The following is a 23,933-nucleotide window of genomic DNA, read 5'->3' as shown; positions in this document are numbered from 1 at the left end:
CCAGCTGGCAAAAACGGAACCTCCCTGCCTATTCCTCACCATGGAAGAACGGAACCTACCTTTTTTTAAAAAAAAGAAAGCCACAGCAGCAGCCAACTAGATTTTGGTAGGCCGCTGTCTCCCCCTTGTGTGCTGCATAAAAAATGCACTCCACTAAAAATAACAATGATCCACGAAATAGAGCGTATGGAGAGAACGAGGCTTCTAGATGAGCCGTCAGGCTATGATAAATTGTATCACACCTGGGCGATATGGATAGATGCCCGGAGCTCACCCCTATTTACCAAGTGGTTACAGACAGGGACATGTGAGTAACACGTTTAAACCACAATTGTAAAGAGAAACAACAATTCCGGAGCCCGCCCCCCCCCCCCCCTTTTTGTTTTATTTTCTCTTTCTCCCGTGTCATAGATACCTACCCTCCCTTACCACTCCCCCCCCCCCTTACCCTCCCCTCATTCCCCTGTTTGTAGACCTTATAAAATATCACAGACAAACATGATATAGTTCAACTCGAAATTGATTTATTAAGTTTCATTGTCAAAGTTATTTTTACATTGCTTTGAGATAAGGCAAAAGTTTCCCCCCCTCCATGAAACCAATAAAACCTATATTGAATAAAATAAAAATGATGCAGTTACCGGTAGTTCTGCAGCTTCTTGGTGGAAATAAAGACCATCTCCCGTCTCCCAGCTGCAGCAGAGACTGACTGAAATGGCTGCCAAGCCCGGTATTAATGCTTCTAAATTGATGACATCACAAAGGAGTGACATCGTCAGCCTTCCAAACACCTGGCTCAATTGCATACAGTATGTATGTATGTATGCATGTATGTGAGTCTATCTATCTATCTATCTATCTATCTATCTATCTATCTATCTATCTTTATTAATTATGTAGAATATAGATATGGATTATTTCTAATTTACAGATTTTGTAGATATAGATTAAAGATAGATTTAAGATTGTATGTGTGTGTGTATATGTGTGTATGTGTGTGTGTGTGTGTGTGTGTGTGTGTGTGTGTATGTATGTATGTATGTATGTATGTATATATATATATATAATGTATATATGTAAAAAAAATATAAAATCTGTAGGTATGTATGTATGTATGGCGGGCGGGCAAAAAAGGCCTGCTGTATGTTTTTAAGTTCTTCGGATGACCATGCCGCTCTAATATTCTCCTTACTAGGGTCTACTAATGCTGGCCCAGGGGAAGGCAATAAAGCCCTATGGGGCCGAAGCCAATTTCCCTTATTTTAGGTAAAAAGTTTCCATCCGTCCCTACTCGAAATGCGGCTGGCCGAAGAGATCCCTCCAACCGACCGGCCGACGCACCTTCAGAGACAAACTAGTGCTTGCTTCTAGTGTCATCGCCGGCTTAACCCTCGTTTGTAGGGAGCTGACGAGTCCTGCAGCAGCAGGCTCTGCAAGCCTAGGATGCGTGAGCACGGTGCAAGAGGAAGGACTGAGGGTGTGAGGCTGGGCGCGGTTGAGAAGGCGTGGGGCGGGGCTATGGAAAGTTTTCATAGCTCTCCCAGCTGCCTGGGTGCATTGTGGGTGCGCCCAGAGTGCTGGCTGAGCGTGTTGCCTCAAGCCTTGGAAGTGGAGTTGGGCGGACCGGGCTACAGGTGAAACCCATTTCGGGTTATCGCTTCTCGGCCTTTTGGCTAAGATCAAGTGTAGTATCTGTTCTTATCAGTTTAATATCTGATACGTCCCCTATCTGGGGACCATATATTAAATGGATTTTTAGAACAGGGAGCTGGAAAAAGAGCTTGCTCTGTCCACTCCACGCATTGACCTGGTATTGCAGTACCTCCAGGACCGGTGCACCCCCTTTCCTACAGCAGTTTCCAAAAGCAGAAAAACAAAACTGACGAGCAAGAGGTGCAGCGCAGCTGTGGCGGCTGCTGCTACCACCACCCAAGCACTTTGATTGACACTCAGCCCGTCTGCTCGCAACATTGTATCCACTGAGCAGCTGCGTCTGCCAGAGTGTGCACAGCACAGGTACAACTGGAAGCAAAACAACACACACACCAGTTCATATGGCAGCCGCACTCTATAGTTCGTACCTACCGCTGCGCTAATAGCCAAGTTGGAAACATCGGGCAGGCACAGCGTATCCTGGCAGCCTGCGTCTGTATGCTTCACGTATTCGGGTCATGGGTGTATGTGCAGGGGGCCCGGAGCCCCAGGGGGCCCATAAAGTCTCTCTTCCCCACATTGTAAACCAATGCTATCAATGAAGCTTTATAGTTTGGGGGCCCAGTTCCAGACTTTGTACTCGGGCCCCGCAGCTTCAAGTTACACCTCCAGATCAGGATAATGCTAGGCCATTCCAACCAGCCTGTGTGTGTGACCTGCAGTCGCTGGTAGTCGAAAAGCGGCCGGCCCCGGATGCGCGCTTCAGAGTGGACAGACAGCAGCGGACCCCCAATCACACAGGCCCAAGGCTTGCTATGTAGCACGGAATACCTCATTGGACTGCAGCACTCCACGCGGGCTGAGATACACGCTCCACGTGGGATGGGCAGTATTCGTCCATGAAGATCCAGGCCAACGTTTAGAGATGGAGCAACACTCGGGGAGCAAAGAACTCCAACGAACGGACGTCTACTTTACAAGGATGTATTGCTTTATTCAATGCATGGACACAGAAACAGTTCAACCGCTCGATTACAGACCGCAGTCAATACAGTAAAGAAAGAAATGTGTCTGTTTAATGTAAACTTGCATGGAGCTCGTTTGTCAGCCACTGACTGACTGAATGCTGAAACGTGGTCTAACGTTACATGCACCACCAGGGATAAGGCCTTGCCTATAAGCATTCCCCAGCTGGCAAAAACGGAACCTCCCTGCCTATTCCTCACCATGGAAGAACGGAACCTACCTTTTTTTAAAAAAAAGAAAGCCACAGCAGCAGCCAACTAGATTTTGGTAGGCCGCTGTCTCCCCCTTGTGTGCTGCATAAAAAATGCACTCCACTAAAAATAACAATGATCCACGAAATAGAGCGTATGGAGAGAACGAGGCTTCTAGATGAGCCGTCAGGCTATGATAAATTGTATCACACCTGGGCGATATGGATAGATGCCCGGAGCTCACCCCTATTTACCAAGTGGTTACAGACAGGGACATGTGAGTAACACGTTTAAACCACAATTGTAAAGAGAAACAACAATTCCGGAGCCCGCCCCCCCCCCCCCCTTTTTGTTTTATTTTCTCTTTCTCCCGTGTCATAGATACCTACCCTCCCTTACCACTCCCCCCCCCCCTTACCCTCCCCTCATTCCCCTGTTTGTAGACCTTATAAAATATCACAGACAAACATGATATAGTTCAACTCGAAATTGATTTATTAAGTTTCATTGTCAAAGTTATTTTTACATTGCTTTGAGATAAGGCAAAAGTTTCCCCCCCTCCATGAAACCAATAAAACCTATATTGAATAAAATAAAAATGATGCAGTTACCGGTAGTTCTGCAGCTTCTTGGTGGAAATAAAGACCATCTCCCGTCTCCCAGCTGCAGCAGAGACTGACTGAAATGGCTGCCAAGCCCGGTATTAATGCTTCTAAATTGATGACATCACAAAGGAGTGACATCGTCAGCCTTCCAAACACCTGGCTCAATTGCATACAGTATGTATGTATGTATGCATGTATGTGAGTCTATCTATCTATCTATCTATCTATCTATCTATCTATCTATCTATCTATCTATCTATCTATCTATCTATCTTTATTAATTATGTAGAATATAGATATGGATTATTTCTAATTTACAGATTTTGTAGATATAGATTAAAGATAGATTTAAGATTGTATGTGTGTGTGTATATGTGTGTATGTGTGTGTGTGTGTGTGTGTGTGTGTGTGTGTGTGTGTATGTATGTATGTATGTATGTATGTATATATATATATATAATGTATATATGTAAAAAAAATATAAAATCTGTAGGTATGTATGTATGTATGGCGGGCGGGCAAAAAAGGCCTGCTGTATGTTTTTAAGTTCTTCGGATGACCATGCCGCTCTAATATTCTCCTTACTAGGGTCTACTAATGCTGGCCCAGGGGAAGGCAATAAAGCCCTATGGGGCCGAAGCCAATTTCCCTTATTTTAGGTAAAAAGTTTCCATCCGTCCCTACTCGAAATGCGGCTGGCCGAAGAGATCCCTCCAACCGACCGGCCGACGCACCTTCAGAGACAAACTAGTGCTTGCTTCTAGTGTCATCGCCGGCTTAACCCTCGTTTGTAGGGAGCTGACGAGTCCTGCAGCAGCAGGCTCTGCAAGCCTAGGATGCGTGAGCACGGTGCAAGAGGAAGGACTGAGGGTGTGAGGCTGGGCGCGGTTGAGAAGGCGTGGGGCGGGGCTATGGAAAGTTTTCATAGCTCTCCCAGCTGCCTGGGTGCATTGTGGGTGCGCCCAGAGTGCTGGCTGAGCGTGTTGCCTCAAGCCTTGGAAGTGGAGTTGGGCGGACCGGGCTACAGGTGAAACCCATTTCGGGTTATCGCTTCTCGGCCTTTTGGCTAAGATCAAGTGTAGTATCTGTTCTTATCAGTTTAATATCTGATACGTCCCCTATCTGGGGACCATATATTAAATGGATTTTTAGAACAGGGAGCTGGAAAAAGAGCTTGCTCTGTCCACTCCACGCATTGACCTGGTATTGCAGTACCTCCAGGACCGGTGCACCCCCTTTCCTACAGCAGTTTCCAAAAGCAGAAAAACAAAACTGACGAGCAAGAGGTGCAGCGCAGCTGTGGCGGCTGCTGCTACCACCACCCAAGCACTTTGATTGACACTCAGCCCGTCTGCTCGCAACATTGTATCCACTGAGCAGCTGCGTCTGCCAGAGTGTGCACAGCACAGGTACAACTGGAAGCAAAACAACACACACACCAGTTCATATGGCAGCCGCACTCTATAGTTCGTACCTACCGCTGCGCTAATAGCCAAGTTGGAAACATCGGGCAGGCACAGCGTATCCTGGCAGCCTGCGTCTGTATGCTTCACGTATTCGGGTCATGGGTGTATGTGCAGGGGGCCCGGAGCCCCAGGGGGCCCATAAAGTCTCTCTTCCCCACATTGTAAACCAATGCTATCAATGAAGCTTTATAGTTTGGGGGCCCAGTTCCAGACTTTGTACTCGGGCCCCGCAGCTTCAAGTTACACCTCCAGATCAGGATAATGCTAGGCCATTCCAACCAGCCTGTGTGTGTGACCTGCAGTCGCTGGTAGTCGAAAAGCGGCCGGCCCCGGATGCGCGCTTCAGAGTGGACAGACAGCAGCGGACCCCCAATCACACAGGCCCAAGGCTTGCTATGTAGCACGGAATACCTCATTGGACTGCAGCACTCCACGCGGGCTGAGATACACGCTCCACGTGGGATGGGCAGTATTCGTCCATGAAGATCCAGGCCAACGTTTAGAGATGGAGCAACACTCGGGGAGCAAAGAACTCCAACGAACGGACGTCTACTTTACAAGGATGTATTGCTTTATTCAATGCATGGACACAGAAACAGTTCAACCGCTCGATTACAGACCGCAGTCAATACAGTAAAGAAAGAAATGTGTCTGTTTAATGTAAACTTGCATGGAGCTCGTTTGTCAGCCACTGACTGACTGAATGCTGAAACGTGGTCTAACGTTACATGCACCACCAGGGATAAGGCCTTGCCTATAAGCATTCCCCAGCTGGCAAAAACGGAACCTCCCTGCCTATTCCTCACCATGGAAGAACGGAACCTACCTTTTTTTAAAAAAAAGAAAGCCACAGCAGCAGCCAACTAGATTTTGGTAGGCCGCTGTCTCCCCCTTGTGTGCTGCATAAAAAATGCACTCCACTAAAAATAACAATGATCCACGAAATAGAGCGTATGGAGAGAACGAGGCTTCTAGATGAGCCGTCAGGCTATGATAAATTGTATCACACCTGGGCGATATGGATAGATGCCCGGAGCTCACCCCTATTTACCAAGTGGTTACAGACAGGGACATGTGAGTAACACGTTTAAACCACAATTGTAAAGAGAAACAACAATTCCGGAGCCCGCCCCCCCCCCCCCCTTTTTGTTTTATTTTCTCTTTCTCCCGTGTCATAGATACCTACCCTCCCTTACCACTCCCCCCCCCCCTTACCCTCCCCTCATTCCCCTGTTTGTAGACCTTATAAAATATCACAGACAAACATGATATAGTTCAACTCGAAATTGATTTATTAAGTTTCATTGTCAAAGTTATTTTTACATTGCTTTGAGATAAGGCAAAAGTTTCCCCCCCTCCATGAAACCAATAAAACCTATATTGAATAAAATAAAAATGATGCAGTTACCGGTAGTTCTGCAGCTTCTTGGTGGAAATAAAGACCATCTCCCGTCTCCCAGCTGCAGCAGAGACTGACTGAAATGGCTGCCAAGCCCGGTATTAATGCTTCTAAATTGATGACATCACAAAGGAGTGACATCGTCAGCCTTCCAAACACCTGGCTCAATTGCATACAGTATGTATGTATGTATGCATGTATGTGAGTCTATCTATCTATCTATCTATCTATCTATCTATCTATCTATCTATCTATCTATCTTTATTAATTATGTAGAATATAGATATGGATTATTTCTAATTTACAGATTTTGTAGATATAGATTAAAGATAGATTTAAGATTGTATGTGTGTGTGTATATGTGTGTATGTGTGTGTGTGTGTGTGTGTGTGTGTGTGTGTGTATGTATGTATGTATGTATGTATGTATATATATATATATAATGTATATATGTAAAAAAAATATAAAATCTGTAGGTATGTATGTATGTATGGCGGGCGGGCAAAAAAGGCCTGCTGTATGTTTTTAAGTTCTTCGGATGACCATGCCGCTCTAATATTCTCCTTACTAGGGTCTACTAATGCTGGCCCAGGGGAAGGCAATAAAGCCCTATGGGGCCGAAGCCAATTTCCCTTATTTTAGGTAAAAAGTTTCCATCCGTCCCTACTCGAAATGCGGCTGGCCGAAGAGATCCCTCCAACCGACCGGCCGACGCACCTTCAGAGACAAACTAGTGCTTGCTTCTAGTGTCATCGCCGGCTTAACCCTCGTTTGTAGGGAGCTGACGAGTCCTGCAGCAGCAGGCTCTGCAAGCCTAGGATGCGTGAGCACGGTGCAAGAGGAAGGACTGAGGGTGTGAGGCTGGGCGCGGTTGAGAAGGCGTGGGGCGGGGCTATGGAAAGTTTTACTAGCTCTCCCAGCTGCCTGGGTGCATTGTGGGTGCGCCCAGAGTGCTGGCTGAGCGTGTTGCCTCAAGCCTTGGAAGTGGAGTTGGGCGGACCGGGCTACAGGTGAAACCCATTTCGGGTTATCGCTTCTCGGCCTTTTGGCTAAGATCAAGTGTAGTATCTGTTCTTATCAGTTTAATATCTGATACGTCCCCTATCTGGGGACCATATATTAAATGGATTTTTAGAACAGGGAGCTGGAAAAAGAGCTTGCTCTGTCCACTCCACGCATTGACCTGGTATTGCAGTACCTCCAGGACCGGTGCACCCCCTTTCCTACAGCAGTTTCCAAAAGCAGAAAAACAAAACTGACGAGCAAGAGGTGCAGCGCAGCTGTGGCGGCTGCTGCTACCACCACCCAAGCACTTTGATTGACACTCAGCCCGTCTGCTCGCAACATTGTATCCACTGAGCAGCTGCGTCTGCCAGAGTGTGCACAGCACAGGTACAACTGGAAGCAAAACAACACACACACCAGTTCATATGGCAGCCGCACTCTATAGTTCGTACCTACCGCTGCGCTAATAGCCAAGTTGGAAACATCGGGCAGGCACAGCGTATCCTGGCAGCCTGCGTCTGTATGCTTCACGTATTCGGGTCATGGGTGTATGTGCAGGGGGCCCGGAGCCCCAGGGGGCCCATAAAGTCTCTCTTCCCCACATTGTAAACCAATGCTATCAATGAAGCTTTATAGTTTGGGGGCCCAGTTCCAGACTTTGTACTCGGGCCCCGCAGCTTCAAGTTACACCTCCAGATCAGGATAATGCTAGGCCATTCCAACCAGCCTGTGTGTGTGACCTGCAGTCGCTGGTAGTCGAAAAGCGGCCGGCCCCGGATGCGCGCTTCAGAGTGGACAGACAGCAGCGGACCCCCAATCACACAGGCCCAAGGCTTGCTATGTAGCACGGAATACCTCATTGGACTGCAGCACTCCACGCGGGCTGAGATACACGCTCCACGTGGGATGGGCAGTATTCGTCCATGAAGATCCAGGCCAACGTTTAGAGATGGAGCAACACTCGGGGAGCAAAGAACTCCAACGAACGGACGTCTACTTTACAAGGATGTATTGCTTTATTCAATGCATGGACACAGAAACAGTTCAACCGCTCGATTACAGACCGCAGTCAATACAGTAAAGAAAGAAATGTGTCTGTTTAATGTAAACTTGCATGGAGCTCGTTTGTCAGCCACTGACTGACTGAATGCTGAAACGTGGTCTAACGTTACATGCACCACCAGGGATAAGGCCTTGCCTATAAGCATTCCCCAGCTGGCAAAAACGGAACCTCCCTGCCTATTCCTCACCATGGAAGAACGGAACCTACCTTTTTTTAAAAAAAAGAAAGCCACAGCAGCAGCCAACTAGATTTTGGTAGGCCGCTGTCTCCCCCTTGTGTGCTGCATAAAAAATGCACTCCACTAAAAATAACAATGATCCACGAAATAGAGCGTATGGAGAGAACGAGGCTTCTAGATGAGCCGTCAGGCTATGATAAATTGTATCACACCTGGGCGATATGGATAGATGCCCGGAGCTCACCCCTATTTACCAAGTGGTTACAGACAGGGACATGTGAGTAACACGTTTAAACCACAATTGTAAAGAGAAACAACAATTCCGGAGCCCGCCCCCCCCCCCCCCTTTTTGTTTTATTTTCTCTTTCTCCCGTGTCATAGATACCTACCCTCCCTTACCACTCCCCCCCCCCTTACCCTCCCCTCATTCCCCTGTTTGTAGACCTTATAAAATATCACAGACAAACATGATATAGTTCAACTCGAAATTGATTTATTAAGTTTCATTGTCAAAGTTATTTTTACATTGCTTTGAGATAAGGCAAAAGTTTCCCCCCCTCCATGAAACCAATAAAACCTATATTGAATAAAATAAAAATGATGCAGTTACTGGTAGTTCTGCAGCTTCTTGGTGGAAATAAAGACCATCTCCCGTCTCCCAGCTGCAGCAGAGACTGACTGAAATGGCTGCCAAGCCCGGTATTAATGCTTCTAAATTGATGACATCACAAAGGAGTGACATCGTCAGCCTTCCAAACACCTGGCTCAATTGCATACAGTATGTATGTATGTATGCATGTATGTGAGTCTATCTATCTATCTATCTATCTATCTATCTATCTATCTATCTATCTATCTATCTATCTATCTATCTATCTATCTATCTATCTATCTATCTATCTTTATTAATTATGTAGAATATAGATATGGATTATTTCTAATTTACAGATTTTGTAGATATAGATTAAAGATAGATTTAAGATTGTATGTGTGTGTGTATATGTGTGTATGTGTGTGTGTGTGTGTGTGTGTGTGTGTGTGTGTGTGTGTGTGTGTGTGTGTGTGTATGTATGTATGTATGTATATATATATATATAATGTATATATGTAAAAAAAATATAAAATCTGTAGGTATGTATGTATGTATGGCGGGCGGGCAAAAAAGGCCTGCTGTATGTTTTTAAGTTCTTCGGATGACCATGCCGCTCTAATATTCTCCTTACTAGGGTCTACTAATGCTGGCCCAGGGGAAGGCAATAAAGCCCTATGGGGCCGAAGCCAATTTCCCTTATTTTAGGTAAAAAGTTTCCATCCGTCCCTACTCGAAATGCGGCTGGCCGAAGAGATCCCTCCAACCGACCGGCCGACGCACCTTCAGAGACAAACTAGTGCTTGCTTCTAGTGTCATCGCCGGCTTAACCCTCGTTTGTAGGGAGCTGACGAGTCCTGCAGCAGCAGGCTCTGCAAGCCTAGGATGCGTGAGCACGGTGCAAGAGGAAGGACTGAGGGTGTGAGGCTGGGCGCGGTTGAGAAGGCGTGGGGCGGGGCTATGGAAAGTTTTCATAGCTCTCCCAGCTGCCTGGGTGCATTGTGGGTGCGCCCAGAGTGCTGGCTGAGCGTGTTGCCTCAAGCCTTGGAAGTGGAGTTGGGCGGACCGGGCTACAGGTGAAACCCATTTCGGGTTATCGCTTCTCGGCCTTTTGGCTAAGATCAAGTGTAGTATCTGTTCTTATCAGTTTAATATCTGATACGTCCCCTATCTGGGGACCATATATTAAATGGATTTTTAGAACAGGGAGCTGGAAAAAGAGCTTGCTCTGTCCACTCCACGCATTGACCTGGTATTGCAGTACCTCCAGGACCGGTGCACCCCCTTTCCTACAGCAGTTTCCAAAAGCAGAAAAACAAAACTGACGAGCAAGAGGTGCAGCGCAGCTGTGGCGGCTGCTGCTACCACCACCCAAGCACTTTGATTGACACTCAGCCCGTCTGCTCGCAACATTGTATCCACTGAGCAGCTGCGTCTGCCAGAGTGTGCACAGCACAGGTACAACTGGAAGCAAAACAACACACACACCAGTTCATATGGCAGCCGCACTCTATAGTTCGTACCTACCGCTGCGCTAATAGCCAAGTTGGAAACATCGGGCAGGCACAGCGTATCCTGGCAGCCTGCGTCTGTATGCTTCACGTATTCGGGTCATGGGTGTATGTGCAGGGGGCCCGGAGCCCCAGGGGGCCCATAAAGTCTCTCTTCCCCACATTGTAAACCAATGCTATCAATGAAGCTTTATAGTTTGGGGGCCCAGTTCCAGACTTTGTACTCGGGCCCCGCAGCTTCAAGTTACACCTCCAGATCAGGATAATGCTAGGCCATTCCAACCAGCCTGTGTGTGTGACCTGCAGTCGCTGGTAGTCGAAAAGCGGCCGGCCCCGGATGCGCGCTTCAGAGTGGACAGACAGCAGCGGACCCCCAATCACACAGGCCCAAGGCTTGCTATGTAGCACGGAATACCTCATTGGACTGCAGCACTCCACGCGGGCTGAGATACACGCTCCACGTGGGATGGGCAGTATTCGTCCATGAAGATCCAGGCCAACGTTTAGAGATGGAGCAACACTCGGGGAGCAAAGAACTCCAACGAACGGACGTCTACTTTACAAGGATGTATTGCTTTATTCAATGCATGGACACAGAAACAGTTCAACCGCTCGATTACAGACCGCAGTCAATACAGTAAAGAAAGAAATGTGTCTGTTTAATGTAAACTTGCATGGAGCTCGTTTGTCAGCCACTGACTGACTGAATGCTGAAACGTGGTCTAACGTTACATGCACCACCAGGGATAAGGCCTTGCCTATAAGCATTCCCCAGCTGGCAAAAACGGAACCTCCCTGCCTATTCCTCACCATGGAAGAACGGAACCTACCTTTTTTTAAAAAAAAGAAAGCCACAGCAGCAGCCAACTAGATTTTGGTAGGCCGCTGTCTCCCCCTTGTGTGCTGCATAAAAAATGCACTCCACTAAAAATAACAATGATCCACGAAATAGAGCGTATGGAGAGAACGAGGCTTCTAGATGAGCCGTCAGGCTATGATAAATTGTATCACACCTGGGCGATATGGATAGATGCCCGGAGCTCACCCCTATTTACCAAGTGGTTACAGACAGGGACATGTGAGTAACACGTTTAAACCACAATTGTAAAGAGAAACAACAATTCCGGAGCCCGCCCCCCCCCCCCCCTTTTTGTTTTATTTTCTCTTTCTCCCGTGTCATAGATACCTACCCTCCCTTACCACTCCCCCCCCCCCCTTACCCTCCCCTCATTCCCCTGTTTGTAGACCTTATAAAATATCACAGACAAACATGATATAGTTCAACTCGAAATTGATTTATTAAGTTTCATTGTCAAAGTTATTTTTACATTGCTTTGAGATAAGGCAAAAGTTTCCCCCCCTCCATGAAACCAATAAAACCTATATTGAATAAAATAAAAATGATGCAGTTACCGGTAGTTCTGCAGCTTCTTGGTGGAAATAAAGACCATCTCCCGTCTCCCAGCTGCAGCAGAGACTGACTGAAATGGCTGCCAAGCCCGGTATTAATGCTTCTAAATTGATGACATCACAAAGGAGTGACATCGTCAGCCTTCCAAACACCTGGCTCAATTGCATACAGTATGTATGTATGTATGCATGTATGTGAGTCTATCTATCTATCTATCTATCTATCTATCTTTATTAATTATGTAGAATATAGATATGGATTATTTCTAATTTACAGATTTTGTAGATATAGATTAAAGATAGATTTAAGATTGTATGTGTGTGTGTATATGTGTGTATGTGTGTGTGTGTGTGTGTGTGTGTGTGTGTGTGTATGTATGTATGTATGTATATATATATATATAATGTATATATGTAAAAAAAATATAAAATCTGTAGGTATGTATGTATGTATGGCGGGCGGGCAAAAAAGGCCTGCTGTATGTTTTTAAGTTCTTCGGATGACCATGCCGCTCTAATATTCTCCTTACTAGGGTCTACTAATGCTGGCCCAGGGGAAGGCAATAAAGCCCTATGGGGCCGAAGCCAATTTCCCTTATTTTAGGTAAAAAGTTTCCATCCGTCCCTACTCGAAATGCGGCTGGCCGAAGAGATCCCTCCAACCGACCGGCCGACGCACCTTCAGAGACAAACTAGTGCTTGCTTCTAGTGTCATCGCCGGCTTAACCCTCGTTTGTAGGGAGCTGACGAGTCCTGCAGCAGCAGGCTCTGCAAGCCTAGGATGCGTGAGCACGGTGCAAGAGGAAGGACTGAGGGTGTGAGGCTGGGCGCGGTTGAGAAGGCGTGGGGCGGGGCTATGGAAAGTTTTCATAGCTCTCCCAGCTGCCTGGGTGCATTGTGGGTGCGCCCAGAGTGCTGGCTGAGCGTGTTGCCTCAAGCCTTGGAAGTGGAGTTGGGCGGACCGGGCTACAGGTGAAACCCATTTCGGGTTATCGCTTCTCGGCCTTTTGGCTAAGATCAAGTGTAGTATCTGTTCTTATCAGTTTAATATCTGATACGTCCCCTATCTGGGGACCATATATTAAATGGATTTTTAGAACAGGGAGCTGGAAAAAGAGCTTGCTCTGTCCACTCCACGCATTGACCTGGTATTGCAGTACCTCCAGGACCGGTGCACCCCCTTTCCTACAGCAGTTTCCAAAAGCAGAAAAACAAAACTGACGAGCAAGAGGTGCAGCGCAGCTGTGGCGGCTGCTGCTACCACCACCCAAGCACTTTGATTGACACTCAGCCCGTCTGCTCGCAACATTGTATCCACTGAGCAGCTGCGTCTGCCAGAGTGTGCACAGCACAGGTACAACTGGAAGCAAAACAACACACACACCAGTTCATATGGCAGCCGCACTCTATAGTTCGTACCTACCGCTGCGCTAATAGCCAAGTTGGAAACATCGGGCAGGCACAGCGTATCCTGGCAGCCTGCGTCTGTATGCTTCACGTATTCGGGTCATGGGTGTATGTGCAGGGGGCCCGGAGCCCCAGGGGGCCCATAAAGTCTCTCTTCCCCACATTGTAAACCAATGCTATCAATGAAGCTTTATAGTTTGGGGGCCCAGTTCCAGACTTTGTACTCGGGCCCCGCAGCTTCAAGTTACACCTCCAGATCAGGATAATGCTAGGCCATTCCAACCAGCCTGTGTGTGTGACCTGCAGTCGCTGGTAGTCGAAAAGCGGCCGGCCCCGGATGCGCGCTTCAGAGTGGACAGACAGCAGCGGACCCCCAATCACACAGGCCCAAGGCTTGCTATGTAGCACGGAATACCTCATTGGACTGCAGCACTCCACGCGGGCTGAGATACACGCTCCACGTGGGATGGGCAGTATTCGTCCATGAAGATCCAGGCCAACGTTTAGAGATGGAGCAACACTCGGGGAGCAAAGAACTCCAACGAACGGACGTCTACTTTACAAGGATGTATTGCTTTATTCAATGCATGGACACAGAAACAGTTCAACCGCTCGATTACAGACCGCAGTCAATACAGTAAAGAAAGAAATGTGTCTGTTTAATGTAAACTTGCATGGAGCTCGTTTGTCAGCCACTGACTGACTGAATGCTGAAACGTGGTCTAACGTTACATGCACCACCAGGGATAAGGCCTTGCCTATAAGCATTCCCCAGCTGGCAAAAACGGAACCTCCCTGCCTATTCCTCACCATGGAAGAACGGAACCTACCTTTTTTTAAAAAAAAGAAAGCCACAGCAGCAGCCAACTAGATTTTGGTAGGCCGCTGTCTCCCCCTTGTGTGCTGCATAAAAAATGCACTCCACTAAAAATAACAATGATCCACGAAATAGAGCGTATGGAGAGAACGAGGCTTCTAGATGAGCCGTCAGGCTATGATAAATTGTATCACACCTGGGCGATATGGATAGATGCCCGGAGCTCACCCCTATTTACCAAGTGGTTACAGACAGGGACATGTGAGTAACACGTTTAAACCACAATTGTAAAGAGAAACAACAATTCCGGAGCCCGCCCCCCCCCCCCCCCTTTTTGTTTTATTTTCTCTTTCTCCCGTGTCATAGATACCTACCCTCCCTTACCACTCCCCCCCCCCCTTACCCTCCCCTCATTCCCCTGTTTGTAGACCTTATAAAATATCACAGACAAACATGATATAGTTCAACTCGAAATTGATTTATTAAGTTTCATTGTCAAAGTTATTTTTACATTGCTTTGAGATAAGGCAAAAGTTTCCCCCCCTCCATGAAACCAATAAAACCTATATTGAATAAAATAAAAATGATGCAGTTACCGGTAGTTCTGCAGCTTCTTGGTGGAAATAAAGACCATCTCCCGTCTCCCAGCTGCAGCAGAGACTGACTGAAATGGCTGCCAAGCCCGGTATTAATGCTTCTAAATTGATGACATCACAAAGGAGTGACATCGTCAGCCTTCCAAACACCTGGCTCAATTGCATACAGTATGTATGTATGTATGCATGTATGTGAGTCTATCTATCTATCTATCTATCTATCTATCTTTATTAATTATGTAGAATATAGATATGGATTATTTCTAATTTACAGATTTTGTAGATATAGATTAAAGATAGATTTAAGATTGTATGTGTGTGTGTATATGTGTGTATGTGTGTGTGTGTGTGTGTGTGTGTGTGTGTGTGTATGTATGTATGTATGTATGTATGTATGTATATATATATATATAATGTATATATGTAAAAAAAATATAAAATCTGTAGGTATGTATGTATGTATGGCGGGCGGGCAAAAAAGGCCTGCTGTATGTTTTTAAGTTCTTCGGATGACCATGCCGCTCTAATATTCTCCTTACTAGGGTCTACTAATGCTGGCCCAGGGGAAGGCAATAAAGCCCTATGGGGCCGAAGCCAATTTCCCTTATTTTAGGTAAAAAGTTTCCATCCGTCCCTACTCGAAATGCGGCTGGCCGAAGAGATCCCTCCAACCGACCGGCCGACGCACCTTCAGAGACAAACTAGTGCTTGCTTCTAGTGTCATCGCCGGCTTAACCCTCGTTTGTAGGGAGCTGACGAGTCCTGCAGCAGCAGGCTCTGCAAGCCTAGGATGCGTGAGCACGGTGCAAGAGGAAGGACTGAGGGTGTGAGGCTGGGCGCGGTTGAGAAGGCGTGGGGCGGGGCTATGGAAAGTTTTCATAGCTCTCCCAGCTGCCTGGGTGCATTGTGGGTGCGCCCAGAGTGCTGGCTGAGCGTGTTGCCTCAAGCCTTGGAAGTGGAGTTGGGCGGACCGGGCTACAGGTGAAACCCATTTCGGGTTATCGCTTCTCGGCCTTTTGGCTAAGATCAAGTGTAGTATCTGTTCTTATCAGTTTAATATCTGATACGTCCCCTATCTGGGGACCATATATTAAATGGATTTTTAGAACAGGGAGCTGGAAAAAGAGCTTGCTCTGTCCACTCCACGCATTGACCTGGTATTGCAGTACCTCCAGGACCGGTGCACCCCCTTTCCTACAGCAGTTTCCAAAAGCAGAAAAACAAAACTGACGAGCAAGAGGTGCAGCGCAGCTGTGGCGGCTGCTGCTACCACCACCCAAGCACTTTGATTGACACTCAGCCCGTCTGCTCGCAACATTGTATCCACTGAGCAGCTGCGTCTGCCAGAGTGTGCACAGCACAGGTACAACTGGAAGCAAAACAACACACACACCAGTTCATATGGCAGCCGCACTCTATAGTTCGTACCTACCGCTGCGCTAATAGCCAAGTTGGAAACATCGGGCAGGCACAGCGTATCCTGGCAGCCTGCGTCTGTATGCTTCACGTATTCGGGTCATGGGTGTATGTGCAGGGGGCCCGGAGCCCCAGGGGGCCCATAAAGTCTCTCTTCCCCACATTGTAAACCAATGCTATCAATGAAGCTTTATAGTTTGGGGGCCCAGTTCCAGACTTTGTACTCGGGCCCCGCAGCTTCAAGTTACACCTCCAGATCAGGATAATGCTAGGCCATTCCAACCAGCCTGTGTGTGTGACCTGCAGTCGCTGGTAGTCGAAAAGCGGCCGGCCCCGGATGCGCGCTTCAGAGTGGACAGACAGCAGCGGACCCCCAATCACACAGGCCCAAGGCTTGCTATGTAGCACGGAATACCTCATTGGACTGCAGCACTCCACGCGGGCTGAGATACACGCTCCACGTGGGATGGGCAGTATTCGTCCATGAAGATCCAGGCCAACGTTTAGAGATGGAGCAACACTCGGGGAGCAAAGAACTCCAACGAACGGACGTCTACTTTACAAGGATGTATTGCTTTATTCAATGCATGGACACAGAAACAGTTCAACCGCTCGATTACAGACCGCAGTCAATACAGTAAAGAAAGAAATGTGTCTGTTTAATGTAAACTTGCATGGAGCTCGTTTGTCAGCCACTGACTGACTGAATGCTGAAACGTGGTCTAACGTTACATGCACCACCAGGGATAAGGCCTTGCCTATAAGCATTCCCCAGCTGGCAAAAACGGAACCTCCCTGCCTATTCCTCACCATGGAAGAACGGAACCTACCTTTTTTTAAAAAAAAGAAAGCCACAGCAGCAGCCAACTAGATTTTGGTAGGCCGCTGTCTCCCCCTTGTGTGCTGCATAAAAAATGCACTCCACTAAAAATAACAATGATCCACGAAATAGAGCGTATGGAGAGAACGAGGCTTCTAGATGAGCCGTCAGGCTATGATAAATTGTATCACACCTGGGCGATATGGATAGATGCCCGGAGCTCACCCCTATTTACCAAGTGGTTACAGACAGGGACATGTGAGTAACACGTTTAAACCACAATTGTAAAGAGAAACAACAATTCCGGAGCCCGCCCCCCCCCCCCCTTTTTGTTTTATTTTCTCTTTCTCCCGTGTCATAGATACCTACCCTCCCTTACCACTCCCCCCCCCCCTTACCCTCCCCTCATTCCCCTGTTTGTAGACCTTATAAAATATCACAGACAAACATGATATAGTTCAACTCGAAATTGATTTATTAAGTTTCATTGTCAAAGTTATTTTTACATTGCTTTGAGATAAGGCAAAAGTTTCCCCCCCTCCATGAAACCAATAAAACCTATATTGAATAAAATAAAAATGATGCAGTTACCGGTAGTTCTGCAGCTTCTTGGTGGAAATAAAGACCATCTCCCGTCTCCCAGCTGCAGCAGAGACTGACTGAAATGGCTGCCAAGCCCGGTATTAATGCTTCTAAATTGATGACATCACAAAGGAGTGACATCGTCAGCCTTCCAAACACCTGGCTCAATTGCATACAGTATGTATGTATGTATGCATGTATGTGAGTCTATCTATCTATCTATCTATCTATCTATCTTTATTAATTATGTAGAATATAGATATGGATTATTTCTAATTTACAGATTTTGTAGATATAGATTAAAGATAGATTTAAGATTGTATGTGTGTGTGTATATGTGTGTATGTGTGTGTGTGTGTGTGTGTGTGTGTGTGTGTGTATGTATGTATGTATGTATGTATGTATATATATATATATAATGTATATATGTAAAAAAAATATAAAATCTGTAGGTATGTATGTATGTATGGCGGGCGGGCAAAAAAGGCCTGCTGTATGTTTTTAAGTTCTTCGGATGACCATGCCGCTCTAATATTCTCCTTACTAGGGTCTACTAATGCTGGCCCAGGGGAAGGCAATAAAGCCCTATGGGGCCGAAGCCAATTTCCCTTATTTTAGGTAAAAAGTTTCCATCCGTCCCTACTCGAAATGCGGCTGGCCGAAGAGATCCCTCCAACCGACCGGCCGACGCACCTTCAGAGACAAACTAGTGCTTGCTTCTAGTGTCATCGCCGGCTTAACCCTCGTTTGTAGGGAGCTGACGAGTCCTGCAGCAGCAGGCTCTGCAAGCCTAGGATGCGTGAGCACGGTGCAAGAGGAAGGACTGAGGGTGTGAGGCTGGGCGCGGTTGAGAAGGCGTGGGGCGGGGCTATGGAAAGTTTTCATAGCTCTCCCAGCTGCCTGGGTGCATTGTGGGTGCGCCCAGAGTGCTGGCTGAGCGTGTTGCCTCAAGCCTTGGAAGTGGAGTTGGGCGGACCGGGCTACAGGTGAAACCCATTTCGGGTTATCGCTTCTCGGCCTTTTGGCTAAGATCAAGTGTAGTATCTGTTCTTATCAGTTTAATATCTGATACGTCCCCTATCTGGGGACCATATATTAAATGGATTTTTAGAACAGGGAGCTGGAAAAAGAGCTTGCTCTGTCCACTCCACGCATTGACCTGGTATTGCAGTACCTCCAGGACCGGTGCACCCCCTTTCCTACAGCAGTTTCCAAAAGCAGAAAAACAAAACTGACGAGCAAGAGGTGCAGCGCAGCTGTGGCGGCTGCTGCTACCACCACCCAAGCACTTTGATTGACACTCAGCCCGTCTGCTCGCAACATTGTATCCACTGAGCAGCTGCGTCTGCCAGAGTGTGCACAGCACAGGTACAACTGGAAGCAAAACAACACACACACCAGTTCATATGGCAGCCGCACTCTATAGTTCGTACCTACCGCTGCGCTAATAGCCAAGTTGGAAACATCGGGCAGGCACAGCGTATCCTGGCAGCCTGCGTCTGTATGCTTCACGTATTCGGGTCATGGGTGTATGTGCAGGGGGCCCGGAGCCCCAGGGGGCCCATAAAGTCTCTCTTCCCCACATTGTAAACCAATGCTATCAATGAAGCTTTATAGTTTGGGGGCCCAGTTCCAGACTTTGTACTCGGGCCCCGCAGCTTCAAGTTACACCTCCAGATCAGGATAATGCTAGGCCATTCCAACCAGCCTGTGTGTGTGACCTGCAGTCGCTGGTAGTCGAAAAGCGGCCGGCCCCGGATGCGCGCTTCAGAGTGGACAGACAGCAGCGGACCCCCAATCACACAGGCCCAAGGCTTGCTATGTAGCACGGAATACCTCATTGGACTGCAGCACTCCACGCGGGCTGAGATACACGCTCCACGTGGGATGGGCAGTATTCGTCCATGAAGATCCAGGCCAACGTTTAGAGATGGAGCAACACTCGGGGAGCAAAGAACTCCAACGAACGGACGTCTACTTTACAAGGATGTATTGCTTTATTCAATGCATGGACACAGAAACAGTTCAACCGCTCGATTACAGACCGCAGTCAATACAGTAAAGAAAGAAATGTGTCTGTTTAATGTAAACTTGCATGGAGCTCGTTTGTCAGCCACTGACTGACTGAATGCTGAAACGTGGTCTAACGTTACATGCACCACCAGGGATAAGGCCTTGCCTATAAGCATTCCCCAGCTGGCAAAAACGGAACCTCCCTGCCTATTCCTCACCATGGAAGAACGGAACCTACCTTTTTTTAAAAAAAGAAAGCCACAGCAGCAGCCAACTAGATTTTGGTAGGCCGCTGTCTCCCCCTTGTGTGCTGCATAAAAAATGCACTCCACTAAAAATAACAATGATCCACGAAATAGAGCGTATGGAGAGAACGAGGCTTCTAGATGAGCTGTCAGGCTATGATAAATTGTATCACACCTGGGCGATATGGATAGATGCCCGGAGCTCACCCCTATTTACCAAGTGGTTACAGACAGGGACATGTGAGTAACACGTTTAAACCACAATTGTAAAGAGAAACAACAATTCCGGAGCCCGCCCCCCCCCCCCCCTTTTTGTTTTATTTTCTCTTTCTCCCGTGTCATAGATACCTACCCTCCCTTACCACTCCCCCCCCCCCTTACCCTCCCCTCATTCCCCTGTTTGTAGACCTTATAAAATATCACAGACAAACATGATATAGTTCAACTCGAAATTGATTTATTAAGTTTCATTGTCAAAGTTATTTTTACATTGCTTTGAGATAAGGCAAAAGTTTCCCCCCCTCCATGAAACCAATAAAACCTATATTGAATAAAATAAAAATGATGCAGTTACCGGTAGTTCTGCAGCTTCTTGGTGGAAATAAAGACCATCTCCCGTCTCCCAGCTGCAGCAGAGACTGACTGAAATGGCTGCCAAGCCCGGTATTAATGCTTCTAAATTGATGACATCACAAAGGAGTGACATCGTCAGCCTTCCAAACACCTGGCTCAATTGCATACAGTATGTATGTATGTATGCATGTATGTGAGTCTATCTATCTATCTATCTATCTATCTATCTATCTTTATTAATTATGTAGAATATAGATATGGATTATTTCTAATTTACAGATTTTGTAGATATAGATTAAAGATAGATTTAAGATTGTATGTGTGTGTGTATATGTGTGTATGTGTGTGTGTGTGTGTGTGTGTGTGTGTGTGTATGTATGTATGTATGTATGTATGTATGTATATATATATATATAATGTATATATGTAAAAAAAATATAAAATCTGTAGGTATGTATGTATGTATGGCGGGCGGGCAAAAAAGGCCTGCTGTATGTTTTTAAGTTCTTCGGATGACCATGCCGCTCTAATATTCTCCTTACTAGGGTCTACTAATGCTGGCCCAGGGGAAGGCAATAAAGCCCTATGGGGCCGAAGCCAATTTCCCTTATTTTAGGTAAAAAGTTTCCATCCGTCCCTACTCGAAATGCGGCTGGCCGAAGAGATCCCTCCAACCGACCGGCCGACGCACCTTCAGAGACAAACTAGTGCTTGCTTCTAGTGTCATCGCCGGCTTAACCCTCGTTTGTAGGGAGCTGACGAGTCCTGCAGCAGCAGGCTCTGCAAGCCTAGGATGCGTGAGCACGGTGCAAGAGGAAGGACTGAGGGTGTGAGGCTGGGCGCGGTTGAGAAGGCGTGGGGCGGGGCTATGGAAAGTTTTACTAGCTCTCCCAGCTGCCTGGGTGCATTGTGGGTGCGCCCAGAGTGCTGGCTGAGCGTGTTGCCTCAAGCCTTGGAAGTGGAGTTGGGCGGACCGGGCTACAGGTGAAACCCATTTCGGGTTATCGCTTCTCGGCCTTTTGGCTAAGATCAAGTGTAGTATCTGTTCTTATCAGTTTAATATCTGATACGTCCCCTATCTGGGGACCATATATTAAATGGATTTTTAGAACAGGGAGCTGGAAAAAGAGCTTGCTCTGTCCACTCCACGCATTGACCTGGTATTGCAGTACCTCCAGGACCGGTGCACCCCCTTTCCTACAGCAGTTTCCAAAAGCAGAAAAACAAAACTGACGAGCAAGAGGTGCAGCGCAGCTGTGGCGGCTGCTGCTACCACCACCCAAGCACTTTGATTGACACTCAGCCCGTCTGCTCGCAACATTGTATCCACTGAGCAGCTGCGTCTGCCAGAGTGTGCACAGCACAGGTACAACTGGAAGCAAAACAACACACACACCAGTTCATATGGCAGCCGCACTCTATAGTTCGTACCTACCGCTGCGCTAATAGCCAAGTTGGAAACATCGGGCAGGCACAGCGTATCCTGGCAGCCTGCGTCTGTATGCTTCACGTATTCGGGTCATGGGTGTATGTGCAGGGGGCCCGGAGCCCCAGGGGGCCCATAAAGTCTCTCTTCCCCACATTGTAAACCAATGCTATCAATGAAGCTTTATAGTTTGGGGGCCCAGTTCCAGACTTTGTACTCGGGCCCCGCAGCTTCAAGTTACACCTCCAGATCAGGATAATGCTAGGCCATTCCAACCAGCCTGTGTGTGTGACCTGCAGTCGCTGGTAGTCGAAAAGCGGCCGGCCCCGGATGCGCGCTTCAGAGTGGACAGACAGCAGCGGACCCCCAATCACACAGGCCCAAGGCTTGCTATGTAGCACGGAATACCTCATTGGACTGCAGCACTCCACGCGGGCTGAGATACACGCTCCACGTGGGATGGGCAGTATTCGTCCATGAAGATCCAGGCCAACGTTTAGAGATGGAGCAACACTCGGGGAGCAAAGAACTCCAACGAACGGACGTCTACTTTACAAGGATGTATTGCTTTATTCAATGCATGGACACAGAAACAGTTCAACCGCTCGATTACAGACCGCAGTCAATACAGTAAAGAAAGAAATGTGTCTGTTTAATGTAAACTTGCATGGAGCTCGTTTGTCAGCCACTGACTGACTGAATGCTGAAACGTGGTCTAACGTTACATGCACCACCAGGGATAAGGCCTTGCCTATAAGCATTCCCCAGCTGGCAAAAACGGAACCTCCCTGCCTATTCCTCACCATGGAAGAACGGAACCTACCTTTTTTTAAAAAAAAGAAAGCCACAGCAGCAGCCAACTAGATTTTGGTAGGCCGCTGTCTCCCCCTTGTGTGCTGCATAAAAAATGCACTCCACTAAAAATAACAATGATCCACGAAATAGAGCGTATGGAGAGAACGAGGCTTCTAGATGAGCTGTCAGGCTATGATAAATTGTATCACACCTGGGCGATATGGATAGATGCCCGGAGCTCACCCCTATTTACCAAGTGGTTACAGACAGGGACATGTGAGTAACACGTTTAAACCACAATTGTAAAGAGAAACAACAATTCCGGAGCCCGCCCCCCCCCCCCCCTTTTTGTTTTATTTTCTCTTTCTCCCGTGTCATAGATACCTACCCTCCCTTACCACTCCCCCCCCCCCTTACCCTCCCCTCATTCCCCTGTTTGTAGACCTTATAAAATATCACAGACAAACATGATATAGTTCAACTCGAAATTGATTTATTAAGTTTCATTGTCAAAGTTATTTTTACATTGCTTTGAGATAAGGCAAAAGTTTCCCCCCCTCCATGAAACCAATAAAACCTATATTGAATAAAATAAAAATGATGCAGTTACCGGTAGTTCTGCAGCTTCTTGGTGGAAATAAAGACCATCTCCCGTCTCCCAGCTGCAGCAGAGACTGACTGAAATGGCTGCCAAGCCCGGTATTAATGCTTCTAAATTGATGACATCACAAAGGAGTGACATCGTCAGCCTTCCAAACACCTGGCTCAATTGCATACAGTATGTATGTATGTATGCATGTATGTGAGTCTATCTATCTATCTATCTATCTATCTATCTATCTATCTATCTATCTATCTATCTTTATTAATTATGTAGAATATAGATATGGATTATTTCTAATTTACAGATTTTGTAGATATAGATTAAAGATAGATTTAAGATTGTATGTGTGTGTGTATATGTGTGTATGTGTGTGTGTGTGTGTGTGTGTGTGTGTGTGTGTGTGTGTATGTATGTATGTATGTATGTATATATATATATATAATGTATATATGTAAAAAAAATATAAAATCTGTAGGTATGTATGTATGTATGGCGGGCGGGCAAAAAAGGCCTGCTGTATGTTTTTAAGTTCTTCGGATGACC

At 47.0% G+C, this 23,933-nt stretch overlaps 1 protein-coding gene and 8 non-coding genes across 9 annotated transcripts in view; all 9 read left to right on the top strand.

Moving 5' to 3' along the window:
• The window catches only part of LOC136599461 (uncharacterized), a 139,794-nt gene that overhangs the window by 63,363 nt on the left and 52,498 nt on the right, over positions 1 to 23,933 (top strand). The gene's annotated exons all lie outside the window — the stretch shown is intronic.
• On the top strand, positions 1,654 to 1,844 carry LOC136599465 (U2 spliceosomal RNA). The gene has a single exon (XR_010789020.1). It is a non-coding gene; the product is annotated as a U2 spliceosomal RNA (small nuclear RNA).
• On the top strand, positions 4,522 to 4,712 carry LOC136599463 (U2 spliceosomal RNA). The gene has a single exon (XR_010789019.1). It is a non-coding gene; the product is annotated as a U2 spliceosomal RNA (small nuclear RNA).
• Positions 7,370 to 7,560, top strand: LOC136599612 (U2 spliceosomal RNA). The gene has a single exon (XR_010789148.1). It is a non-coding gene; the product is annotated as a U2 spliceosomal RNA (small nuclear RNA).
• Positions 10,271 to 10,461, top strand: LOC136599611 (U2 spliceosomal RNA). Its single transcript, XR_010789147.1, has one exon. It is a non-coding gene; the product is annotated as a U2 spliceosomal RNA (small nuclear RNA).
• LOC136599610 (U2 spliceosomal RNA) lies at positions 13,088 to 13,278 on the top strand. The gene has a single exon (XR_010789146.1). It is a non-coding gene; the product is annotated as a U2 spliceosomal RNA (small nuclear RNA).
• On the top strand, positions 15,917 to 16,107 carry LOC136599609 (U2 spliceosomal RNA). Its single transcript, XR_010789145.1, has one exon. It is a non-coding gene; the product is annotated as a U2 spliceosomal RNA (small nuclear RNA).
• On the top strand, positions 18,740 to 18,930 carry LOC136599607 (U2 spliceosomal RNA). Its single transcript, XR_010789144.1, has one exon. It is a non-coding gene; the product is annotated as a U2 spliceosomal RNA (small nuclear RNA).
• Positions 21,569 to 21,759, top strand: LOC136599605 (U2 spliceosomal RNA). The gene has a single exon (XR_010789142.1). It is a non-coding gene; the product is annotated as a U2 spliceosomal RNA (small nuclear RNA).

Source organism: Eleutherodactylus coqui, unplaced genomic scaffold (assembly GCF_035609145.1).
Source record: "Eleutherodactylus coqui strain aEleCoq1 unplaced genomic scaffold, aEleCoq1.hap1 HAP1_SCAFFOLD_101, whole genome shotgun sequence".
NCBI lineage: Eukaryota > Metazoa > Chordata > Amphibia > Anura > Eleutherodactylidae > Eleutherodactylus > Eleutherodactylus coqui.
Note: the sequence above shows the minus strand (reverse complement) of the source record. Positions and strands in the feature narration are given on the sequence as shown.